This window comes from Lissotriton vulgaris, chromosome 1_2 (genome assembly GCF_964263255.1).
Source record: "Lissotriton vulgaris chromosome 1_2, aLisVul1.2, whole genome shotgun sequence".
NCBI classification, from domain to species: domain Eukaryota; kingdom Metazoa; phylum Chordata; class Amphibia; order Caudata; family Salamandridae; genus Lissotriton; species Lissotriton vulgaris.
In genome coordinates, this window is record NC_141686.1 from 169,330,511 (window position 1) to 169,340,985 (window position 10,475).

Genomic DNA, 10,475 nt, shown 5'->3' on the forward strand with positions numbered 1-10,475 from the left:
GGGCCTGACACATCCAGCAGGCTTATGATGATCGGGGTCACAGAAAGAAGGCATGCCTGGCTGAGGATCTCAGGCTTCAAGCCAGAAGTACAGAACAACATTCTGAACACCCCCTTCAATGGAGAAACACTGTTCTGGGCACCGGTGGATGAAAAACTCACCCAGCTCAAAAAATAAAATGAGACTGCAAGGTCCATGGGGGCCTTACAATGCAGAGGAATGAGAAGGGGTACTCCGACACGGAGACCAAACGGAAGGGGGTGTGGGGGGGGCAACCAGCCGGGAACGTCACACCAGACATTCCAGCAGGCCTACCAGGGCGACAATCAAGCGCAGCAGGGCCAGCAAAAACAAACCTGCCAGTACCAGCCCCTGGGCCAGTGCTTTTGCCGGAGGGCGAATGGACGAGGGCAAACAAAAAGAGGGGGCCAGCAACCCACCTCAAAGGGACTCTGTCCCGCCAAGCATGCCCACCCACACGACCCCTTCGAGGGTGGGGCACACCAAGGTCAACAAGAGGGTTACACGGACCAAACCTCAACTAACATGTAACACCAGTGGGAGGCAATGTTGGAAAGTGGGTTATTGGTAGGGGCAAATGTAGGTCTGCTACTGGCAATAAGGCCACTAACACATGATAGGACTCAGCATAGGTCTTAGACAAGTATTCCTTTGCTCAACCCTTGGTAACGTGGCTGCGAGAAGACAGGCTTAATTTCAAAGACCGGTATGTAAAGCATTTAAAAACACAATTTCAGTAAAAAATTAAGACCCAACACAAAATAAAAATCCAACACCAATTTATAAAAATAGGTAATATTTTTATCTTTTAAATGACACCAAAACGAAAATAATCCACTGTAGGGAACCAGAGATATGAATGTTTAAAGATTAGTCACTTTCTAGTGCTTAGAAACCAACAGTGCCCCTTAAGTCATTTCGTTTTCTCTGTCAGGGACACACCTTTATAAATTGTTCTGAAGAATTCTCACCACTGTAGTGGGCCTCCTTCAGCAAGCGGGGTCCAGTTAGAACACCTTCCTGGCGTTCTGCTTGCAGGTCCCTAAGTATCCAACACACAATCAAAGGTTCTGGAATCTCCAAGAGGGTCCTTGAAAGTGTGAAACTTCAACTCCACAATCCATTTGAACAAAACCCTTACAAATCCACTGGCACTCCAGGCTTTGAATTCTTTGTGGGGCTGTCCAGGTGCACTCTGTTAACCTGTAGCTTGCTTGCAGGGAGTTCCACTCTTGAGTTTTTCGGGCAGCAAGGTAATCCTCAGGGCTGCAGTTTCACTTGGTACAGTCTCCAGAGGTCAGGCCTTGGAGTACCTTGCACAGCAAAAATCATCAGCAGGGCACTTCTTGCTTCATTAAATTTCAAGCAGCAGATCTGGAGGGCTCTGCCCCTCTCAGATACTTATTCAAAATTCTATGGGTCAAGCACCAGGTCACTGCTGACCAATGAGAGCAGGGCAACTCCTTAGAGTTATGACCACATCCAGTGGAGTGTGGCATTAGTTTGTCCCAGAGTGCATCATTCTTCCAAATCCATAATGGCTTAGTTTCCAGCAAGGAGGTAAGAGCTGGCTAAACACACCCCCTACCATCTGCACATACCTTCCTTAAGCCTAGCCCTGACTCTGGGTCAAGACTGTCATAGTGGACTGAAACCCAGGCCTCCCCTCTACCTTTTGAAGAGCGTAGTTTACGACGCCACCTCCTGGCCTGGCATTCCTATAGAACACACTGGCCTCCCAGCAACCTGGCTAATCCACTTAACTCTAACCAATCAGGGCAGACCACTGAAAGGCTGAATTTGGACTTGCAAACAAGAAAGTCTCATAACTTATTGTATGTACACTTTAGGAGAAATTTAACAATATAATATTGTTGGATTTACTACTACCATTCTGGGAAGTCTTTGAATGGTCCGGCTAGTCCTCTCATATCAATATTTATTAATCAATCACTTCCTACCATGTTAACCTATGGGCCATGGGGTTTGCAATAGGGAAAATGACCTGGGCCACTTTACAAGAACCAGGGCTTATTAAATATGGTTTTTATAAGTATTTCCCTAATTTCTACAAGACCCCCACCCCCTGTGCAACTAGGGGAGACTTCAGGGGTTCTGAATCTGCAGATATATTGCAGATCATCCTTACCCAATTCTTCTAGCTTCAAAGTTGAATTTGAGCAGCTCTTAAACACAATGTGGGGAGTGAAATGTAAAATTTCACGTTACCCAGGCATGTAAACTCATTTTATAATGGCACTCCTTATAGATAACTGACCCCCCACCCCTGGGATACCTAGGGGTGACCCTGGGGGTCCCTAATATGCATAAACATGGTATGTTTTTCATTTTTAAGGGCCCCTACCCCCAAAGTCGGGTTTGGGCACAATTTAAGGTTTAAAAGCTGTCCTGGCCACCACGGATGCTTTTAAACTGACCTCAGGCTTCAGCACTGCACACATGCTAGTGCAGAAAATCTGCTGGCCTCTAAACTGCCATGCCCCAGGATATTGGAGACTTCTAGGTAGTTTCAATCCCCTGCCCTATTACATACTAGGGGCTTATGGGGGTAGGTCATGCCAATTACAGGGGGTACCCCACCATACCATAGTGTACCCTAGTGTATGTTGGGCGTCTTAACTGTATTCTAAAGTGTTCCTTTTAGATTGGCACTGGCCCTGGTTAAACAGAGCCCAGGGTCAGCCCGAGTCAGTTACCACCAGTTCCAGTCAGCAAAAAGTTGGGGGGTGCCCAGGGCACAGGATGACTTTGCAACAGGCAGGCTAAAACATTTCTTCAGGAATGGAAGATAACTACAGACAAATGGATACTCAACATCATACAGTTTGGTGGTTTCTTTTCCAGTTATATGCAGTATCCAAACAGAAGACCAAAAAGGAAGGCACATTCGGCAAAAGAACTAGCGCTACTCCTAGAGGAAGCACAAGAACTCCTCCAAAAGAAGGCCATCAAACCAGTTTCTTTCAGAGAAAGAAACAAGGGAGTGAACTCTAGCTATTACCTAGCACCAAAAGTGGACGAAACGCTAAGACAAATCCTAGACCTAAGGTTCCTAAACCAATACATAAAGACACAAAAATTCAAAATGTCATCCCTAGAAGAGGTCATTCCTCAGATAAGGGACGGAGACTTCATGTCCACCATAGACCTCCAAGATGCCTACCTACACATTCCCATGAACAGGCATCACAAACATCTTCTAAGATTTACCATCAACCAAGAACACTACCTGTTCACAGCCCTAGCCTTTGGACTAAACTCTGCACCAAGGGTCTTCACCAAATGTCTCGCTGCCGTGGCAGCGCACCTGAGGAGGGAAGGAATTCATGTATACTCTTACCTCGACGACTGGCTAATAAAAGCAAGTTCCCACAGGACATGCAAGGAACACGCACAGTGTGTTACAAACTCTGACGGACCTAGGATTCTCCATACACTGGGGGGAATCCTCAATGGAACCGGAGCAAGTGAAGATCTTCCTGGGTGCACAGATAAACACCGTACAAAGCAAAGTGTTCCCCAGCGACAAGAGAACACTTGCCCTGCTAAAGGAGACACGCCACTAACAGAAGGGGCAAGCTCAGACAGGGAGGACCGCAAGCAAGATCATGGGGATGATGGCATCCTGCATACACCTGGTCCCAATATATGGCTCCACATGAGACCATTCCAGGAATGGCTGCAACAGCAATGGTCACAAGCTACAGGAAGTTGGGAAGATCTAGTGGTTGTAACGCACGCAGTGCAGGAGGAAATAACGTGGTGGAACAAGGAGAACATAACAAAAGGGAAGCCTTTAACACCACCAACCCCACCCGTGACCATCACCACAGACGCATCCCAGATGGAATGGGGAGCACTCATGAACAAGCTCAAGGTGAGGGGTCTGTGGACTCCAGCAGATGCGATCAGACCCATCAACTACCTGGAACTAAAGACCGTGCTCCTCGCCCTGAAGGCCTTCCAGAAACAACTGTACAACCAGAGAGTGTTGATACAAACAGACAACACAACAATGATGTTCTACATCAACAAACAGGGAGGAACACAATCAGTCTCACTATCCAACCTAGCACAGGAAATATGGAGATGGGCCATCCCACTCAAAATAGACCTACTAGCCATACACCTACTAGGAAAGGACAACGTGGAAGCAGACCGGCTCAGCAGACAGACCTCCTCATCCCACGAGTGGGAGCTCAATGCACAGAAAACACAAAGGCTATTCAGGAGGTGGGGGAACACCGATGCAACACACCAGAATGCAAAATGCTGATACTTTGTATCCAGGCAACCAGGAGAACAATCCCAAAAACATTTGCCTACGCTTTTCCCCCCGATACACAGGGTACTCAGCAAGTGCAGAACCAGCATCATGACACTGATCCTGGTGGCACCACAGTGGGCAAGACTGATCTGGTACTCACAGATGGAAATGGCACAGGGACCACCCCACAAGTTCGGGAAAAGATGTCTTACTCTCCATGCAAAACGGAGAAGTACTACACCCAGAGCCAGAGAGCCTCAGCCTAACTGCATAGCTCCTGAAGACCTAGAGTTCGCACACCTAAGGTGATTGGAGAGCACTCTGCGGGTGCTCCGAGAGGCAAGGAGACCTACCACACGAAGGTGCTATGTGGCAAAATGGAAGAGGTTCACACAATTGTGCAGCAAGGAAAAGCTACACAAGAAAATGACAATGGAATCAACAGTGCTAAAATGACACACCTGCTGAAAGCAAAACTAAGTTCTATCTCGCTGAGTACACCTAGCAGCGATTGTAGCTTACACTAGAGGAGAGGCAGGAAAGAGCTTCTTTACATCACAAGTAGTTAAGAGATTTCTGGAAGGGGCAAAAAGGATCGCACCACCTAAGAGCATGCCGCCACTGGCATGGCACCTCAATGGTGTCCTAACAGAGCTTATGAAAGCGCCTTTTGAACCCATTCATAAGGCCTCACTACAAATGCTCACAATGAAGACAGCCTTTCTGGTGGCAATCTCTGCGCTGCGCAGGGTAAGCGAGCTGCAAGCACTGACTCTACAAGAACCCTACATCCAAATACACAATGACAGGGTGGTAATGAGAACCGACCCACACTTTATGGCAAAGGTGGTGTCAAGGTTCCACATGAACCAAACAATACAAATACTGAGCTTCTTTCAGAAGCCATCCACAAGCGCAGAGAGGGCACTGCACACTCTAGACACTAGAAGGGCAGTAATGCATTACATGGAAAGAACGAAGGAGCACAGGAAAACCAAGCAGTGCTTTGTGTCCTTCGCAACCAGTTTCCTGGGTAGACCAGTAACAATAGACACAATCGCACGATGGATCGCAAAAACGATACAATTTTGCCACAAACAGGCAGGGCAAGAACTAACAGAGCGGGCAAAAGCCCACTCTACCAGGAAAAAGGGAGCAACAATAGCCTTCCTGGCTAACACACCCTTTCAGGACATATGCCTGGTGGCAACATGGGCTTCAGTGCACACGTTCACTAAGCACTACTGCGTGGATATACAAATGAACAAGGAAGCACAAGTAGGACAGAAAGTGCTTCAACATGTATTCAACAACCAACGCTCATCTTCCACCCAGCCGCCACAAACATAACAAACTGCTACAAAGTCTATGCACCGCATAGTGAATCAAGAAAGATTCACGCTGCAAAATTAAGTTTCTTACCTTTCGGTGTAGTTTTGCAGCTTGAAGATCTTTCTGGATTCACTAGCCATCCCACCCACCTCTGCCAGAAAGATTAGCCATGTTAGAATTGGGGGTCTCTGGTTGGCACAGGTAGGTACTTGTGACAAGCAGGGACCCTCTCCGGAAAACATCCTTTACCACGCGGATTTTACTCCGCAAGGCTTTAACGCGTCCATTACAAAGCAAGTCGTAACCACGACTTGCTCTGGAGGGCGCTAGAGGATTAAGAATAGTATATTTACTATTCCAACACCTTCCCTAGTGTCCACAGGGACTGGTGTTAGAATAGTAAATTATACTATTCTCAATCCGCGCCCCCAACGCAAGTCGTGGTAATGACTTGCGTTGTAAGGGACGCGTTGTTAAAGCACGCGTTGAGACGGTACGCGTCGTACCGTCATATATCCACCCTCTCCTCTAGTCCGGGCAAGGGAATTACCCCTTAACAATAACCCCTGCTCACCCTCTAGGTTGCGTGGCGCGAGCAGTCAAGGCTAAACTCAGGAGTGTTTAAGTCAGTTAAACATTTGTAATCCTTCACAATAAATATACTGATTCCCCCACAAACGGACACCAGGCTGTGAGTTGTATCAAAAATACGTATTCTTTGTGAAAATATATATATATATGTAGGCAATTGTATTACAAGACCTTTTATAACTTTTCTAGATTGGGGCAAAGCGGTATAAAAACAATGGCAAGTGTTCTTCTTAGCTTCAAATTACTTTAGGTTGCTTCCATTTAGTCCTTATTATCTCAGAACAGTTCTTCCACACGTTGGGCACTATTTTCAAGCACTGGGGTGTGGGCCATACAGGCTGTGTGCTTCGTAGCGCTTCTTACGGGCAGGGAAGCGAAGTCCTGCCGACTCCCACGCTTCTCGCGGTGCACCGTGTACGGTGCTGTCGATTTCACAGGTGGGGTACGAGGCGTACTGTTTAGTGCAGTTTGCACTCCAAGGCGAAGGGAGGCTTTGCAGGTGGGGTACGCACCTCACACTGTCGGCGGTCAAGGCGGGCAGATAGGAGCGTACTGGAGCAAGGTGAAGCGCTCAGTTGTCACCGGGAAACAAAACATCGCAGGCCCGGAGCCCATTGTGTGCAGTCTCGTACCTTGGAAGTGCACGACGTTGGTTCTTCGCTCAGTCTTCTTGACAGGCGGACGCGTCGTATTATGTCAGTGCGCTTTGAAGTACAGACATACCTTGGGGTCTGTGGACGGCGGGTGGCTTCCAGGCGGCGCGGCACGGGGCCTCTGGTACAGGCTGTACAGGTGGCGAGTCCCTTGGTGGTGCGGCGCGGCCTCTTCCAGAGGTCGGAGGGCACAGCGGGGCGGCCGGGTGCGTTTGCAGCGCACGGGCGGCTGTCCAGGCTTTAGAGTGCGCTCGATCGACCAGGATTCCGGCGGGAGGGGGGAGAAAGCACTCCAGGCACTCCAGTGACAAGCGAGGTGACGGAAGAGCAGGCGACCTGACCCGAGGGGGGGCGCAGAGCGTCTCTAGCAGAGCGAGGCTCTCAACAGGTAGAAGGCAGGCAAGCTCCTGGGTGTCACGGCACTAGGAGCGGGCGAGGGGGGGGGCAGTCTTGACTCCGGCGGCAGGAAACACACGGCTCTGTTTGCAGATGAGCCAAGGCACAAGGAACCCACTAGTCCTGGGGTTCAATTCAGGAGGCAAGCTCAGTCAAGCCCTTGGAGATAGTTTAGAGCACAATTCAGCAAAGTCCTTCTTGGTCTTCTCCTCTCCTTCCTCAGCAAGGCACCACTGCAAGCCAGTCCTTCAGCTTTTCTTTGGGTCCTCTAGTTGGGCAGAGGTTTGTTGTGGTAAAACTGGATCTGATTTCTTGGGAGCAGGGCTCCTATACTTATACTCCGTTTCTTTTGTCTTTTTAGGATAGGGGGGCCTCTGCATAATCCATTTTAGTCTTGGAGCACTCTATTGTGCTGTTCCTAGCTTCTCCTTTCAGTGTGAGGGGCAGGGCCATCAGATGCTCTGCAGGAGGTGGAGCCAGCATTGAGATGGCAAGTACAGTCAGGAGCACTCTGATGACAGTCCTCCTTCCTGGGCCAGGTGTCGGGCAGAGTCCTCAGTCGCTCCCTAGGAGGTGGAGCCAGCATTGTGGTGGCAGAGCACAGCCCTATTCAATGTCAAGGGGTACTCCCACCACCCACTCTGGTGTAATCCCTCCATTCACCACCTGTCATCCTCAGCCCTGTCATTCACACAGCCCAAACAGCAGATACACATCCTGGCAGATGTGGGCTGAAATGGTTAGGCAAGCAAATGCTAACTTTCTAAAAGTAGCATTTGCAAACACACGATATTAAAATAAACTTTACTAAAGTATTTTATTATTCTGAGTTCAGGCATACTAAACCTGACTTTTTACCATGCTCCCTGAGCTTGCTGGGATTATAGAGTGTAATAATTCCAGCAGCCCATTCTGACTTATGAGAACAGATAGCCTTACAATAGTGAAAAACAAAAATGGCTGTAATTCACTATTAGGACATGCCCCACACATCAGGGCTTGTCCTACCTTATGCTTACAATGCAGCCTGCCCTTGGGCCTACCATAGGGGTGACTCATATGAAGAAAATGGAAGGTTTAGGGGCTGGCAAGTGTGTGCACTTGCCCAGCCAGCATGACCGTACCAGACTGCACGCAGGTTCTGCAATGGCAGACCTTAGGCACATTTTACTAGGCCGCTTCTGTGGGTGGCACAACCAGTGCTGCAAGCCCTCAAGCAGCATTTGTATTTACAAGCCCTGGCACTCCCGGTGCACTTTACTGGGGTCTGACAGTAAACCATATAAACCAATCATGGAAGTCCATTACATGTACACTTTTCATACGGAGAGCATATGCACTTTAGCACTGGTTAGCAGTGGTAAAGTGCCCAGAGTCATTAAACCAACAAAAACAGGTCAGAAAGAATATTGGAGGAAGGCAAAAAGTTTAGGGATGACCCTGCCAAGAGGGCCAAGTCCAACAAGGCAGGAGAAGAAGGTGGAAATACAAGGAATAAAATACAAAAAGACACTTTAAGATACAAAGTGGAAAATCATTTACTTAAAGGAAGAACTTGAAAACATTGCCAAGGATTCACAAACCGAACACAAAAACAAGAAAAAAAGAATCTGAAGATGGCGCCCAAAGGTGGAAGCTTCCGCAGGAAGTGTGCAGACGTCACAGGAAGTACACCAGAAGGTGGGACATCGACGCCCACCTGGGCTACGAAAAAAATAAAATAAAAGACTACGTTTCTGGACCCAACCACTAGACCGCGGAATAATGCACAGCATAGTGAATCCAGAAAGATCTTCAAGTTACAAAACTACACCGGCAGGTAAGAAACTATTCGTTACTAGGGACTTGGAGTGTGCTAAAGGTTTGCCAATTGGGGGAACAATTGTACAGTTTTGGAAAAGTGCTCTGGCACTGAGAACCTGACTTGCGGGAACCCAGTGCTCTTTCAGGCAAACCCACATTGAGTACCAGGCAAAAAGTGGGGGCAACAATGTCAAAAATGGGCACTATACAGGGTCAAAGTGTCCCAACTGGCAAACCTTCCTTTTCGGCCCTATCTGCCTGTTCCCAGATCCATACTGACTCTGTTGTGGATCCTGGCGTTAGGCCCCCAGCTGGAGCATTATCCAACAAGGCCAACTTTGGTGCTGAATATCCCAACTGTAGTCCTGTTTGACGCGAAGGCAGCGCAGCGCCGCGCCAACCTAGTCAGGCATAGCTCAGCACCAGTTCTGTTGCTACTCTTTAGGGCAGGCTATGGTCACTGTTCCCACCCCCTCCCCAAAAACCTCAGGACATGGGACCGTTCATGAAATTTTGGGGGAGGATACAGATTATGGCACTTACGAGATGACATTGCTCTGGCATATCACAAAGACAATTGGTATGACTAGCTTCAGGAGACGAGTGGCTGAAACGCCTCCCCTGACTTTTTAGTTTTTTCCACTAGGCCTGGCCACTGCAGAAGCTGCATCATTTTCTATGGTGATCTGTACAGACCCTCCAGGATTTTGCGATTTCGCTGTTTGTTGCGAAATCGGCACTTTTGTTAAAATGCCGCGATTTGGAGAAAAGTGCTGCGGAATCGGGGTCCCGTGTAGTAGAGGGGTGTGCCCGAGCCGCGTGGCAGGCTGCTGTTTGGTACCCATCACACACACAGCTTCGTTCATTGCGAGAGCGACTGATTTACATGCTGGTGCCCCCTTACAGACTGGCCAAGTCATAACATGGACCAAAGCGTCATGATGTTTCTTCCACAGGACAATTTTACCTCATTGTATTCCTACAGGACTTTAATTGCGGGTCTCGATTGCTTACATTGTACACAAATTCTCTTGATCCTTTAACTATTAGAACAACTTCCAATGTTACAATAAAACTATTTGATTAAATAAAATATTCAAACTCTTAATTATAAGTATCTTATAAATCCCGATTCTGACACACAGGAGTTTCTGGCTGAATCGAGATGAGTTGTGAGGGAATCCAGAATAGTCTCTGCTTATTTTTCCCATTAAAAAAACCTAACGTATTATATATACGCAGAGAAAAGTGCTAGAAATAAGAACAAAAATTTGGCAACTGGTTGCGCAAAGACTGATTCCTGTGGTCCTATCCCATTGCTCAAGATAAGACTCATAATATTGCGTTAAAAGCGCCCCAAGCAATTTCCGTGCCATTGGGGCACCGGTGTG